Here is a 16,437-nt window from a genome sequence, read left to right as displayed (position 1 = left end):
CCCCCGCCACACATCGATGCAATGGTGGATGCTCTGCAGCCACGAGATGTTAACATTCATGGATGCCTCCGGTGGATTCAACCAAATAAAGATGCACCCTGCAGATCAGGAAAGTACACTTTCATCACCGAAAGAGGAATATATTGTTATCTTTGCTATGCCTTTTGGATTAAAAAATGCAGGTGCAACCTATCAAAGGTTAGTCAACATGATGTTCAAAGATCAAATAGGAGACACCATGGAAGTCTACATAGACGACATGGTAGTTAAGTAAAAAAAAAGCAGAGGATCACATTAAAGACCTGGAGACAGCCTTCAAGATACTGGAGAAATTCAATATGAAGCTCAATCCACAAAAATGCCATTTTGGAGTCTCAGCAGGAAAATTCTTGGGCTATATGGTGACAAAAAGAGGAATAGAAGCCAGCCCTGAACAGATCAAAGCCATCCTGGAGCTAGAACCACCAAAGTCAGTCAAAGACATACAAAAGCTGACGGGAAGAATAGCAGCCCTGAACAGGTTCATTTCAAGATCGTCATAAAGGTGCAAATCATTCTATAACCTGCTAAGGAAAAACAAGGACTTTCAATGGACCCCTGATCATCAGGCTGCCTTTGAAGATCTGAAAACATATCTATCCTCTCCTCCCTTATTGGCGAAACCAGTCAAAGACGAACCCCCCGATAAGATAATTCGATCCACGGAAATCTTTGTCGGTGCGATCTGGTCAAAGAAGAGGACGGACAACAACACCCTGTCTATTACGTAAGTAAAAGTCTATTGGATGCAGAGATCAGGTATGGCCTACTTGAAAAATATGTTTTAGCTTTAATTATGAGTTACACAAAATTAAGACCATACTTTGAAAGCCACCCTATAATAGTCAGAACCAATCTTTCTATCAAGTATGTACTTAGGAAGCCAGAATTGTCCGGACGAATGTGCAAATGGTCAGTCCAGCTAAGCACGTACAACATAACATTTGAACCAAGGACAGCAATTAAGTCACAAGCACTAGCAGACTTTGTGGCTGATTTTAGTCCGACCCTAGAACCCGACCTAATAAAAGAAGTAAATAAACTGACCAGCGACCAAACAGACCTAGAATGGACCCTATTTGTCGATGGTGCAGCCAACATGACGGGTACATGCCTGGGGGTAGTACTAAAATCGCCACAGGGGGATAAGATAGTACAAGCTATAAGCTGTGCATTTGAAGCTACCAACAATGAGGCGGAATATGAAGCCTTAATAGCTGGATTAAAGGTATGTATTGACCTTGGTGTGCAAAACCTAAAGGTACGTACTGATTCCTTTCTTATTTCAAACCAAGTAAATGGAATATACACTGCAAAAGACTCAAAAATGATGCTTTATTTAGAAGTTGTCCAGAAGTTAAAAGAGAAATTCCGTAATTTTAATATTGACCAAATTCCCAGGGACTTGAATACCCAGGCCGATGCCTTAGCCGACCTAGTATCCAACTTCAGTCTCCTCGATTTTGACAAAATACCCATCGTACATTTATTAGAACCTGCAATAAATAAGCAAGATGAAAGTTTCCCAATATATGTTGCCAACTCTTGGACAAAACCTTACTACGATTGGCTACAACAGGGAATCCTTCCCCTAAATAAGCAAGATGCCAGGGCACTAAAAATAAAAGCTGCTTCATATACTATCATTAACAACGTGCTTTTTAAGAAATCGCAGGCAGGACCATACCTCAGATGCCTGGAACCACAAGAAGCTGAACAGATATTATCAGAAATACATGAAGGATACCGTGGGAATCATAAAGGCGGAAGGAGCCTGGCAAGCAAGGTACTCAGAACAGGCTATTATTGGCCCACCTTGAGGGCCGATTGCCTGGATTTCAGCTCTATATGCGAAGCTTGCCAGATTCATGGACCATATATGTAATACTCCGTATTTATAAGTCTTGGGGTACTCTATCGAGTAGCCCTTACTCTGTCGAGTAAGGGCAAGTTGCGAGATAAAATAGTTTCTGACCTGTTGGGTACTCGATCGAGTAGCTGGGGTACTCGATCGAGTAAGGGGGTACTCGATCGAGTACCTTGGGTACTCGATCGAGTGTCCGGTTTTGCGGGGAGTTTTCTCGGGTTTTGTTAATTATGCGATTAAGGTATTTAAGCTTCGTCGTCATTGTTTTAAATCACTTTTACAAAACCTAAAACCCTGTTTAAGAGAGAAAGCAACTAGTTCTTCTTCCTAATCGCATTCTTAGCAATTCCGGAGTTGATCGGTCGGTTCTTGTCGTTATTCGTACCGTTGAGTTCCTTGCGTCGAGGGTAAGCTTTTAATATAGTTTTTATAATGTTTTGTTAAGATTGGTTAAACCCTAATTTAGGAATTGGGGGTTTTGGTGTGTAGTTTGTGATGTGTAGTCTTTATGTCTTTGGATGATAGGAGGAGAATTCGTAGAGGAGCCGTTTTGATACAAATTGTGAGATACCGTCTGCGTGTTGTGCTTTCGGGTAGGATTTCCTACTCGTATTAGTCCCATAATGGGATATTGGTGATGTCTTTGTAGTTAGTTGTTTGATATGATGATTGTGATTGTGATTGTGATTGTGGTTGTGTTTGTTGATGGTTCTCGAGATGCGTTCTCGGCTGAGTGGGGTCACTTGCGGGAGTGATCTCACGCCCTAGTTTCGCCCTTCGTGGAACCCGCCACGGAAGGGGATGTGCACATTAATGGGACGGGGTTATCGCTCGGTATGATGAGCGGGGCTTAGGTGGGAACAGGCTGCGGTCCCCATCGCGTGGCTGGTCCGGTGGACGGTCGATATTGAGATGATGGGAGTTGGTGGTGTGTGTGTGTGTGTGATTCATTTGTCTGTTTATCTTATTGTTGATATATGTATTGAATTGTGTGATTAATCTCGACCCGTTTAAATGTTTTAAAAACGTGGTGATCCATTCGGGGTGGTGAGCGTTATTGAGCAGGTGTGATATGACGCGTATGGGATAGCTGGGATGAGTCATCACGTGGCGGTTAGAAGTCTTCCATTGTGTCGACGAAGTCTAGTAGCTTTGATAGTTTTAGCTGTAGACCGTATGAGAACCTTGTAATTTCTTTTATTAGCTTTGATTTGAACATGTAATCACTTAATCTATAATTACTTTAAAAGTACGTTTCTTTATTGTCTTATGATATTTAGTACCTCGGGCAATCGAGATGGTAGTATCCTTATACCTGAGTGGTCCTGGTAAGGCACTTGGAGTATGGGGGTGTTACAAATGGTATCAGAGCGACGATTTTGGAACCTGTAACAAATGAACATAATGAACATAGGGAGTCTAATAAAATGAACCTGGTGTATGTGTAATGGGAGCCCCGGCTGATGCTAGGTTTTGGGTGAGTAGGCGCCCTCACTTCAAAATCTTGGCCCCATGATACTTAAGCCAGTCACATGGTATGGGAACGTGGAGTCCGTGTGTATATGTGCGACGTGTATGTTAATGTGTCTTGTATATGGTTTGTTGAAAGCATGTTGCATGATAGTTGGCTTACATGTTGGTTGGAATCGTTGGAAAAGTATATGAGAATGATGAATGATATGGTAGAAAAAGAAAGTAGTTCGTATATGATGATGTGTGATGAAGTGGATTTGTAATGTTGTTGTATTAGCAACATGGGAATAGGATTTGTAGTGTATGGGTGTGGTTTGTGTTATGAAAAGTTATGAAAATTTAAAACATGCGGGTAATACATGATTGAAAGTTGAATGTTATATGAGCATGATAGATGGTAATGTTTGGCTTTTGGTGAGTAGTAACATGAAGAATAGAGGTTCAATGATATGTGTTTTATATAACGAATTGGATGAAAAGCATGATGGTTGTTTATAACGTGGCACTTGATAACACGAAGTAGATTATTTTGTTGATTGTATGAGGAGTCGCGCAGATTTGAATGCGTAGTTGTAATCATAATGTTGAAATAATAATGAATGCATAGTACGTTAGGGTATGTGAGATAACATTCGGGTAGTATTCACGAGTCTGCATGACTCGATCGAGTGGGTTTGATTCGATCGAGTGGGTATTTGTCGTTATTTTGACCAGAATCGTGTTTTTGGGCACTCGATCGAGTACCTCGGGCACTCGATCGAGTATAAAATCACTCGATCGAGTAGCCGGGCTACTCGGTCGAGTAAGTCGAGATCGAAGGTCTGTTTGGGTTTGGAGTCGGGGTACTCGATCGAGCATGTTGGGCACTCGATCGAGTAGCCTCAACTCGATCGAGTAGGTTCCGGTACTCGATCGAGTGGGTCCTCTGTGCAGTCATATGCGTGTTTCGGGTCATATGTTTATCTTTTGACATTCGTTGCATATTATGTTTAATTCAAAGGTGTTGTATTACTTCTTTATGCATTGTTTTACGTATGTGTTGGTCTTGAAGCGTAAGTTACCCAATCTTATGTTGTAAAGAGTGGCACTATGATGAGTATGAGTTCGGTGGGGAGGACATGAATTATAAGTGATTATGATAGATGGTGGAAAAAGAAAAGGAAGATTGGTATAGTTTATTGAGGCATGGCGCACGTTTTGCGAGACGGGATGAGTGATATGATTGTGTGTTGAGTAATGTAAAAATAAGTGAATATAGGCAAGGGATGATGTGAGTATAATGAACGTGAGAATGAAAAGATTGAAAGTAAGAATGTGGATAGTGGCAGCTTGAGATGTGTAAAGAGTTATGGAAGGAAATGGTTAGGAGTCGTGTGGGTTATGGATTTATGTAGTGAAAGTTCGTTTAAAGGGGTTGAGAAGAGTAATATATAGTGAACTTTGTGGAGACATGTCGCGAGTGAGGTGTATTTATAGACGGTGAGTGATTTTGGGAGGTTTATTAAAAGATGAAACTACTGTGTGAGTTCCTTGGGTAATTAACGGTATTAAATGAATTCTGATTTCTAGAGATGTAAAAAGGGAGATGCAATTGTTTGAACATTAAACGTTGGTTCTATGGATAGATTAGTGGCAAGTATGAGTGATAGCATAATAAGAGAAGATCCATGGGAAGAAAGAGTGAGATGATGTCGGTAGAAAATAATGGAATTAAGTTTTGGAGCAACGAAGGGGTAACCAGATTTCTAAAGAGTTAGCTAGAAGGAATAAGGAGTTGAATTATTAATTGGTATTATTGAGTGTAAAGAGAAAGGAAGGATAAAAGTAAGCTGAGGAAAATGTTCACCGGAGCTATGTGATATAAAGATAAGGAATCATCGAAATGTGTGATGGTATCACGAGGATGTTAGCTAAAGGTTATATAGGAGTTTCAGGACAACATGATTGGTAATGAGTTTCGAGGAATTAAGGGAGTAAGAAGTTGGTGGAGTATTGGCACGATACGAGGTATTTGGTGGAGAGCTGGATGACAACACAAATAAGATAGCATTGGGAATAATGTTGAGGTAATTTTGTGGATGGGTTTGATGTTCGTTATTTGCAATGTTAAACAAAAATAGGAGAAAAACCATGTTATTTTGATATGAGTGTAAGGGATTTGATATACGGGCAGTGGTGGCATCGTGGTGTTATCACTAGTGGTTAAGAGTGATGGTATATTAGAAAGGTAGCAATTCTAAAGAGGTTGATTTGGTAGGGACCTGATTGTTGTGTATGATTGTGAGAGGGTATAAGATGTGGTTAGATGAGGCGGACATTATTAGTTGAATAGTGAAGGTGTGATTATATTTGGCAGGAAGTGATGGTTGTGCGAATGGGGGAATATGTTATGAGGGGCATATGAGTTAAACTCGGGCAGCAGGTAACCTTTTTCGAGTGGTGACTTACGTGGTCAGGATTGACTAGTTGGTTGTGATTACGGGTCTATGATATGTGTAAATGTTTGTGTGAGGTTCGGACCTCACGAGAAGTGGTATGGTGTGATAGTTATAAAGTTGTTTTATGAATGTTTCAGTAATATATATGTTGGACACGGTAATTTAATTGAATGATATCCAAAAAGGTAATAACTTGATTGATTTGACATGTCTAGTTATAATTTTATGTGTATTGATAACACATGTGTATTCCGGAAAATGGTAGAGATGATGTTCATGAGATGCTTATCTGTTAATTCATATAATATGTTGCTTTGTGATTTAACAAAGTGGATTTGAGTAAGTTTTTCTTGTTCAAGAAGTTATGTTGAGTCAGTACTTATGGGATTGTGTATGTTGTGATGTCTATCGATGCGGTTGTGGTGCCTCGGGTGGTGATCCGGGCACGATATTTAGTGTTGTGATGCGGGTATTTTCGCACTGCGGTGTGGCTGTTGGTGGCGGTGTTGTGATGCCGTCACCGGTTGTGATGGAGTAGGCGGGATGATTATGATTCGAGTTTTGAAAGTACATACCAATTATACATAGATTGTTGTTTTGTTTGATGTTGCTCTCTGCGAGTTTCAGTTTGTGCTGATAGACAGCTGTCTTGTTTATTCATGTTTTCTTTACCAGGTTAAGTTGGGAATGAGGTAGAGTATGATGTGAAATAGAGTTGTATATGTTTCGTTGTTGTCATGGGATAGTGATAATCTGTTGATGGGACACGGTTGTGAGAGGTTGTTACGGTAATTTTGATCTTGTTTTCAGATGAGACATCGTTAGACATGGTAATGGAAAATGATTCGTGGAACATGAGTTGTAATGAGCTGAAAGCGGCAGGTAGTTCATAATCTTTTGTTGGGACAGTGAGTGTAGGGTGTTGGGGAAATTAGTGTCATGTTAAGTTGTGTATGAATTTTGCGGTAATGAAAGAAAGAACTTGAGGATCTAGTGTGCGTGTACGTAACGAGTGCGGACCGTGAGTTATGCTTCTGGGAGATAAGTGCCTTACGTAGAGAGGTATGTTGTTTGGCAGTAATAATGAAGAGTGGGTATGGTGATTTGCTACGAGTTCATGGTATAGGTTAGTCTTGTTGCCGAATGAGTTGAGGAATGGGAAATGTTTATGTATGGGAGCCTTGGATATAAAAATGGTGAGTGTTTGGTTTATAGACGGTTATCTTTGACATGTGGTGGTACAGAGGGTAATGAGATGTAGATATGGTTTGGTATTAGTGAGTTACGAGGACGTAACATTTGTCTTAAGAGGAGTAGGATGCGATAAAACAGATTTTGATGGTTGTACATATGGTAATAAAAGATTCGTGTTGTGGGTGATTTTATTAAAGGTCATGACCGTGCTTGTAGTAGCGTGATGTTTAGGAGTGTGAGAATATTTCGCTAGTGTTGACGGTTGGATGATGAGGTTACGAGTGTGAGTAAACTTCGAGGACGAAGTTCTTTTTAAGGGTGGTAGAATGTAACATTCCGTTTGATGTCTATGAGTGTCTTGGTATTGGATTTGATAGTTGATGATATTATGGAGCTAGCAACATTAGGGGATGGTAGTTGGTTATGTATGGAGTTGGTGTCGTGAGAGATATATATGTGGTAGATACGATATAGTGAGTCATGTTGTGGAAGTAAACATAGTTGGTGGAGTGGATGTTAAGAGTTCATGTTCTATGTTCGGTCGAGTTCTTGAGTCCTTAGCTAAGTTGTTGTGTCTTGGTCGAGTCCGTATGGTTGTTTTTATGTATGGGTTGAACTTCGGGGACGAAGTTCCTTTTAAGGAGGGAAGACTGTAATACTCCGTATTTATAAGTCTTGGGGTACTCTATCGAGTAGCCCTTACTCTGTCGAGTAAGGGCAAGTTGCGAGATAAAATAGTTTCGACTGTTGGGTACTCGATCGAGTAGTGGGGTACTCGATCGAGTAAGGGGGTACTCGATCGAGTACCTTGGGTACTCGATCGAGTGTCCGGTTTTGCGGGGAGTTTTCTCGGGTTTTGTTAATTATGCGATTAAGGTATTTAAGCTTCGTCGTCATTGTTTTAAATCACTTTTACAAAACCTAAAACCCTGTTTAAGAGAGAAAGCAACTAGTTCTTCTTCCTAATCGCATTCTTAGCAATTCCTGAGTTCGGTCGGTCGGTTCTTGTCGTTATTCGTACCGTTGAGTTCCTTGCGTCGAGGGTAAGCTTTTAATATAGTTTTTATAATGTTTTGTTAAGATTGGTTAAACCTTAATTTAGGAATTGGGGGTTTTGGTGTGTAGTTTGTGATGTGTAGTCTTTATGTATGTTTGTATGATAGGAGGAGAATTCGTAGAGGAGCCGTTTTGATACAGTTGTAGATACCGTCTGCGTGTTGTGCTTTCCAGGTAGGATTTCCTACTCGTTATTAGTCCCATAATGGGATATTGGTGATGTCTTTGTAGTTAGTTGTTTGATATGATGATTGTGATTGTGATTGTGATTGTGGTTGTGTTTGTTGATGGTTCTCGAGATGCGTTCTCGGCTGAGTGGGGTCACTTGCGGGAGTGATCTCACGCCCTAGTTTCGCCCTTCGTGGAACCCGCCACGGAAGGGGATGTGCACATTAATGGGACAGGGTTATCGCTCGGTATGATGAGCGGGGCTTAGGTGGGAACGGCTGCGGTCCCCCACTGGCAGGGCTGGTCTAGTGGACAGTCAGTATTGAGACGATGGGAGTTGGTGGTGTGTGTGTGTGACAGTTCAGCTGTCTGTTTATCTTATTGTTGATATATGTATTGAATTGTGTGATTAGTACTGACCCCGTTTAAATGTTTTAAAACGTGGTGATCCATTCGGGGTGGTGAGCGGTTATTGAGCAGGTGTGATATGACGCGTATGGGATAGCTGGGATGAGTCATCACGTGGCAGTTAGAAGTCTTCCGCTGTGTCAGACGAAGTCTAGTAGCTTTGATAGTTTTAGTTGTAGACCGTATGAGAACCTTGTAATTTCTTTTATTAGCTTTGATTTGAACATGTAATCACTTAATCTATAATTACTTTAAAAGTACGTTTCTTTATTGTCTTATGATATTCAGTACCTCGGGCAACCGAGATGGTAGTATCCTTATACCTGAGTGGTCCTGGTAAGGCACTTGGAGTATGGGGGTGTTACAATATATCCATCAGCCATCTGAGGAACTACATTCCATATCCGCACCCTGGCCATTTATGAAGTGGGGCATGGATATAGTAGGGAAACTACCTCAAGCACCCGGACAAAAAGTTTTCATGCTAGCAATGACTGACTACTTCTCCAAGTGGATAGAAGCTGATTCATACAGGCAAGTCAAAGAAAAGGATGTCATAGCTTTCATCAAACACAACATCATATGTAGATATGGCATCCCCTCTAAAATAGTATGCGACAATGGCACACAATTCGTGGGAAAAAGAACAGCAGCCTTCTGTGCTCAATGGAACATCAACCTGGTAACCTCCACGCCAGGATATCCAAAAGCTAACGGTCAGGCAAAATCCAGTAACAAAGTAATAATCAGCTGCATAAAGAAGAAGTTAGAAAGAAGGAAAGGTAGATGGGCTGAAGAGCTCCCCTTGGTCCTCTGGGCTAACAGAACCACGCCTAGAACATCCACAGGCCAAACACCCTACTCCTTGGTCTATGGATGTGAAGCAGTAATCCCAGCTGAGGTCGACATTCCATCAGCCAGGTGCAGCCTGAACACAATAACGAGCAATATACCTCTAATGGAGGACAACCTGGACTTAACGGAAGAGCTAAGAGATGCGCCAAAGATTAGATTGGCAAAGATATCAAAAAGAGTTGCAAAAAGCTACAACAAAACCGTCAAAGCTAGAGTATTCAGGGTAGGAGATCTTGTCCTCAGGAAAGTCTTTCAAAACACAAAAGAGAAGAATGCTGGCAAATTGGCCCCAACCTGGGAAGGACCCTATCTGATTGACTCAATAGTCGGCCAAGGAGCTTATAGATTACAAACCTTGGACGGTGAAATGATCCCAAGAGCTTGGAATATTGCACACTTAAAACTATTTCACATATAAAATATATCTCTCGGTCCAGGTATAATTTTCATCTTCACATTTCTTGCCTGACCTGATGTGAAACTAAATGTATGATACTTGCCATTATATGAATAAATGCCTTATATAATTTCTTCTATTATGTGCCCAAGTACTTGTCAATATTCTCATATTTCCATTTACCGAATAGAATCTTCAATATCTGTTTTACATACTGCACTTTACTTAAAACAAATCTTAAAGATTAGGGGCCACCCCACTGACATCCAACAGATACCCAACTTTCAGTTGCAAAAACAGGCCTTAAAAAATCGAGCTCAACTTAATATACAAACCTGGAAAACCTTTTCCTGGCTTGTATAACATAGATGGGTCATAAGCCCTCCAGACAGGCAGGGGACATAAGCCCTCCAGACAGGCAATAACCCCACCCAAAACACAATGAATCGCCAGATCAAAGACAAATAATCGGCCCGATCCGATCGAATAATCGCCCGATCCGATCGAGTAATCGCCGATCCAAGACACAACCAACACTACAAATATACCTTATCAAAACACAAACAGAAACAAAGACCAAATATTTATTCAAAACCAAAAGAAAATATCCATCCAAAAAAGATAGCCTTACGACATACCTAATAAATATTCACTCCAGGGACATCCCCCCTGGATGGGCCAAAAAAAAAGGAAAAACAAAAATCTAAGCAGGCTTCGAGCCAGTAACCGACTCACAACCATCCACCATTTCCTGATCACCAGATTTCTCCTTGGAAGCAGGAGAATCCACTTCTTCTTCTTGACCCATATTGGCCAAATCAGGATAATGGGTGTCCAGAGCTGTCTCATCCCGGTCCGGATCCCAATTAGCCCGGTCAGATTCCGGATCCCTCATAGCATCAACCGGGACTTTCCCAAAGAAGTACTGAGCGGCATCAACAAGCCGCGCCTCCACTAGTTCCTTTTCAGCACCAAGCTCTTCATTTTTCTCGGTGATCTGCGCATTGCTTGCTTTTCGACAGCCAGCTCTTCCTTGGAGTCCTCTCGTTCTTCCCTTACAGCCTCCAACTCTTGCCTGACAACCTTCTCAGCATTTTTTGCAGCCACCTCACAAACTATAACAGCCATGGATGCCTCTCTAGTTGTCCCCAGCTGAGATTGAAGTACTACCTCATTACCCCTGGATGTGTGCAGCTCACGGTTGATTTTATCCACTTTCTCTTCCAAGCTAGAAACCCTAGCACAGGGCCCCGAGTGACAAGCGATGGCAGAGCCCGCATCCAATCCCTATAAAAAACAAAAGAAAGTCAATCAGCCAAACATAAAGAAACACAAAGAACACATAACAAATAAAAATCCCTTTACAACCAACCTCTTAGCTTGAGAAGCGAGTTCAGCAGCCTTTGTCACAAGAGAGGACAGGATAGAAACCACTTTAGTAGAAGACTCAAGGGTATTAGCAGATAAAAGCCGATCGCTCATACAAGCGAGAAAATTCATTTATCCGTGCCGGGCGGCAAAGATCCATATCGTCCATCCTAGCAGACACTTGCCGATACTCGATTGGTTGAGCCTGAATAGGCTCTTTCTCTCCCCCTTCCTCTTCAGGAATAACATCTTCCCTTCTCCTTTTAGAAGCCCGAACGACCTCTCGGTGATACTAGCACAGGCGGTTCTTGGGGAGGCTGGACATCGAAACCAAAATATCAAGCGTCTTGTCACTCCCACTAGCCTCCTGGCTCTTGGACTATTCAGCAATTCTAGCAACCCCACCTTTAAATCCTTCGCAGAAAACTGGCCAACCTAGCGAGAAGACACGAATACTGAATGTATAGAGAATATACATAAATATCAGAAGAAAAGCAATAAGAAGACAACAATTGACACAAAGACATATAGAAGACATACAGGAAAGAGCAGTGGAGCCAGGCTTGCCTTTGGGTACTTTGACCACACTCAGCTTGGTCTTCATATACCAGGGCAATAAATCCCTGCCCAGACTAGCAGGCCAGGCCCTCTCTTCCTCAGGAATAGCAAGGAAAGCCTCTATCCTGGATATAGCTTCCTCGTCAAGAGGATCAGAGTTCCAATCAGGAGCTGCAAAAATCATCAAAAATATACAGGTGAAACTCAAAACATCCTAATTTCGTATAATATATATTGCAAACTAAGAGTACAGGAAACCTACCACTCTCCAAGGGAGGATATCTCAGATAATCAAAGCCTGATCCCAGACTCTCAGTCCGGATGAACAGGAAAGTCTTTGCCCAAATTTTATCATCTCCAGAGTCCAGGTTAGTAATTAATAGAGACATTTTCGACTTGATTCTCAAATTAAAACGACCAGTAGAAGGATTTTTCATATGATATATTGCCTTGATATCATTAATAGTAATTACAAGTTTGTGCTTAGCACATAAATTTTCAATAGAATGGACAAGTTTCCAAACCATTGGCATAATTTGAAAAGGTGATACTTCCATAGCACGAATAGTATCAATCGTTAAAGGAGTAAAAGGTAACTTACAACCCGCCTTGAACGCCCATTCAAAAATACAAAACCAACCAGGAGACACCCAATTGGCTCTGACTGGACAAGACTCAGGAATCCATACCTCAGTCGAATCAGGAATTAATTTTTTCTCCCTTAAAACCCTATCATAGTTTGTTTTCAATAAGTTTTCTTCAGGAAAATAGGGATCCAGAGATTGAAGAGCAACAAAAATAGAATCTTGATATTTAAAAGTTATAGCACGAGCAGGAGGATCAACTTCAACCACCTCCTCCTCCTGGACGTCTTTGGGTTCAGGCTCAGCAGCAGCTTTTTGGCTCCCATATCCTTTATTATTTTGTTTATTGTGATGAATTTTATTTTATAAGTTAGCAGAATGGAACTCCTGGGAAATAGGAGAGAATTTTAGAGAAAATTTAGCAAAGAAAGTGGAAGAAATTTGGTGGAAAACAAACTCATCGCAAATACCATATTTATAGAAGGGGAGTAACGGTGCAAAAACTCTAGAAAATGCAAAACTGTCAGCATGACATCATACAATTAGCCGTTATAGCGTTTAACGGTAACTAGGAGTCTAAGAGTCATTGAGCAAATATAATTATTTTTATTGTTTAACCCGGTAAAATTGACATCTCACCCCCTGGCCTGATCCAGCCACGGGCAAAATGTCAAGGGGCAATTGTTAGGCCCAGTTTAGCCTGGTCTGACTCTAACCTGGCCGGACCTTACTAGGCTGATTGAGGCAACCAGAGACCGGACAAGTCTAACTACTATTTGGCAGATAAAGAGTATTATAGGATAAGCAAGATACTAAATCCTGGAAGAAAAGCCTGAAGGTAAGTGCAAATTAGCCTGGTAAAGCCTCCAAACAGGCTGGATTAAGAAGATAAACAAGAAATGCAGTTGTATGAACTAATAATCACGTCCTATTCACAAAGAAGACCAAGTCTAACTACAAGACCTTATCACTCCCATGAATCAAGACGCATAAGGAGGAAGAGCTGAAGATTGGTTAAAGAAAAGAACGAGTCAACCGGATTAATAGGAAGTGTGCCCTATTAATCTGGTAACAACTCCGACAATGGAGGGGAACGTTAAGATTAATGCAACGTTAACATTTGTACAACTATAAATAGCATTTGTAAACAGATGATGGGGGATCAATTAATCCTTAGTTATTTCACAATTTACCTCTGATTATTTCTCGAATACTCGATTATATTCACAAAATTGTACTCAGCTTATTCAGATAATACAAAGCGATATTCTTTATACTTAGTCTTTCCTTGTTATTTATTTATAATATTTTTCCAAGCTTATAGAACTAGATACCCAAATTACTCTTTAATCAAGCCGGATCCATTCAGGAAAAATCCTGCTAAAACACTACTCATAACCTTTCGTCTTATTTCTTCCAACATTGTGAGTATAGGCTTCTCTCTTGCTTCAAGAATCCATGAGTTAAAGCTTTCTGCCATATTATTGCAAGTAACACTGGTACCTGCCCACCTTTTGTAAAAACACCTGCAGAACTTTTTCACATCTCTTGAGCACATTTCAAGATGAGCCTTTGAGCTTCGTTGTTGTAACTCATTCATTGCATCAGCAAAATCTTCATTTGTATATGTTTTCACCGCTCTCCAAGATAGTTTGTGTAAAGGAGCACCTTTAACAACCTTAATCCTATTAGTAAAAATATGTCTTGCACATAGCCTATGCTCAGCATCAGGTAGCAAGTCGGATATTGTAGGTACCAAACCCTATTTTTATTCGTGTAAAAAAAGGTATTAGTAATAAAGTTTATGCGTCAAAAGCACATAAAATAAAAATAGATTTGATAGAAAATGAAAGCATCTTATTCGTGTACCTTTTGTTGATCAGATAACAAGGTCCATTTCTCCCTAGTTTTCATGTCTAGATCATTTATGATATGTTCGAGAAACCAAGACCAACTCTCTTTAGATTCTGACTCTACTACAGCCCACGCCACTGGAAACATTTGATTGTTGGCATCCCTACCCGTGGCACAAAGTAATTCATCTTTACAATAACCTTTAAGAAATGCACCATCTAAACCAAGTACTCTTCTACACCCTTTCAAGAATTCTCTCCTAATAGCAAGAAAACTCACATAAAACATGTGAAATTGGGGAATTGATCGTTATATATGAGGCTTCACAGCTAAAAAAACACTAGTCCCCTTGTTTGACCTTGTTAATTCATGCATATAGTCTCTGAGTGATTCATATTGTCGTTCCACTATCTTTGCACATGCGGATAACGCATTTCTTTTTGCACTAGAAGCTTGCCACCTACTGATGTTTACACCATATGTCTCTTCTACATCCCTTGTGAACAATTTTAGCTTCCATGTAGGATGTTTAAGAAGTTTCTCTTGGTACTCTTCCGCAAAATAATTAGCGCCCGCCCTTTTATTTATTTTGGTCGGTGCACAAGTATGGACATCTTTAAAAAATCGTACCTGTAAGCATCCAAATTCTTTTGTATACCTAGCACTTAGCTTCCATTTACATCTCGGATACCTTGTACACTTCACCAACAATCTCTTTGGTTCATTATGACAATAATTCCATGCTGTTTGTGTTTGACAACTATAATATATTAGAGCCTTTCTCAGCACCTCAACTTTGTCAAAAAGTTGTCCTAATTCAATTTGGACTGAACCAAAAGGTGTGTCACGATCATACATATGCCACTCATGTTTCTCAAGATTTTCAAGATTTTCATCGTCATCACTTAGGCTAAGAGGACCTTCGTCATCAGTATCTCTCTCATATAGGTGTTCTTCTTGGTTAAGTTGTTCATAATCATTTTCGTCAACAACCCAATAATCATCTTTCGACCATTTAACCTTCTGATTTTCCATTTCTTCCACTTTCCTTTTCATAATTTCATTTTTTCCCGAAGTATTTCTCTTGGAAATCCACAATTTTTTCTTTACCTGTGCATCAATAAATTCATCATCAGTGCTACCAGCTTCTACGTCATCAATAATCTCCTCAGGCTCACTCCAGCATGTTTCCTCAACTTCATCGTCTGAATCTTCTTTATCATTTTCAATAATCTCTCTCTCGGTTACATGTACTTGCCGCATGGACTTTTTCTTTAAAATAGTCTTGCCTTCAGAAGGTAAATCAGCAAAATTAGCACTCGTGCTTGTTTCTTGCGGATTCCCTGCATCAAAGTAGATCTCAATGGTCCCATGTGTAACTCCTTCTGTCTGCAGTTCCTCTAAGGTTTCTTTATCGCATAATATTTGCACTCCTGCTCCTTTAATGCGAAAAAAAACACATTGCATGCGGGTGACCATACAACTCTCTAGCCATATTTTTTACTTTTTCTAAAGTTAACTCACATATATCAAAGCTACACTCGGCACATAATCCATCCACATAGTCTACATCTTCATCTGTTGGCAATAATTTACCCCAATAATAGTAAGTACAAGTAACAATATTTGGGGCCAATACACCTGAGAACAAAAATAAAATATAAACTAATTAAGGTTTTTCACAAAATTCCGAAGGAATTCATCTAGTAAATCAAATAGGTCATTGTCACTATTTTCTTATTAACTCGTATTTATATAATTATCATGCACAAACCTAATATTAGTTTAACCCATGCTTAATAATTGTTGCCATTATCAAATTATCTAATCTCCCTTGTTTTGTATTTAACAGGTTTTTAAACCCTAATTATATACAAAAATTGAACTATATATGCAGTAGATTCAAGAAATTAAAGATGGAGAAGGTTGATTGTTTACCTTCAGGAGAGCGTGCAGACAAAGGCTGAGACGGAGAGCGTACAGACATGATAGCTATAGAGGCAAGAAATGGAGAAATGGAGTTTCATAAAGTGACGAAAATTAGGGTAGATGAAAGAGAGAACTATATCAGTGAAAATAATTCTTATTTTTGTATAGCAACAATAATATACGTATATATATTGTATCATTTGTATGTATTCTTAATTTTATCCATGAAACATATAAAATTTGATGAGA

The 16,437-nt window shown here is 40.0% G+C and overlaps 1 long non-coding RNA gene across 1 annotated transcript in view; it reads left to right on the top strand.

Annotated features, from left to right (window-relative positions):
• LOC141633412 (uncharacterized) overlaps positions 1-16,437 on the top strand; it is a 31,452-nt gene extending 15,015 nt beyond the window's left edge. The window contains exon 3 of the long non-coding RNA XR_012538186.1: positions 16,112-16,437. This is a non-coding gene — a long non-coding RNA (uncharacterized LOC141633412). The remainder of the gene's footprint in view (positions 1-16,111) is intronic.

Source organism: Silene latifolia, chromosome Y (genome assembly GCF_048544455.1).
Source record: "Silene latifolia isolate original U9 population chromosome Y, ASM4854445v1, whole genome shotgun sequence".
Taxonomy (NCBI): Eukaryota; Viridiplantae; Streptophyta; class Magnoliopsida; order Caryophyllales; family Caryophyllaceae; genus Silene; species Silene latifolia.
The sequence above is the reverse complement of the archived record's forward strand: the minus strand, read 5'-3'. Positions and strand labels throughout refer to the sequence as shown.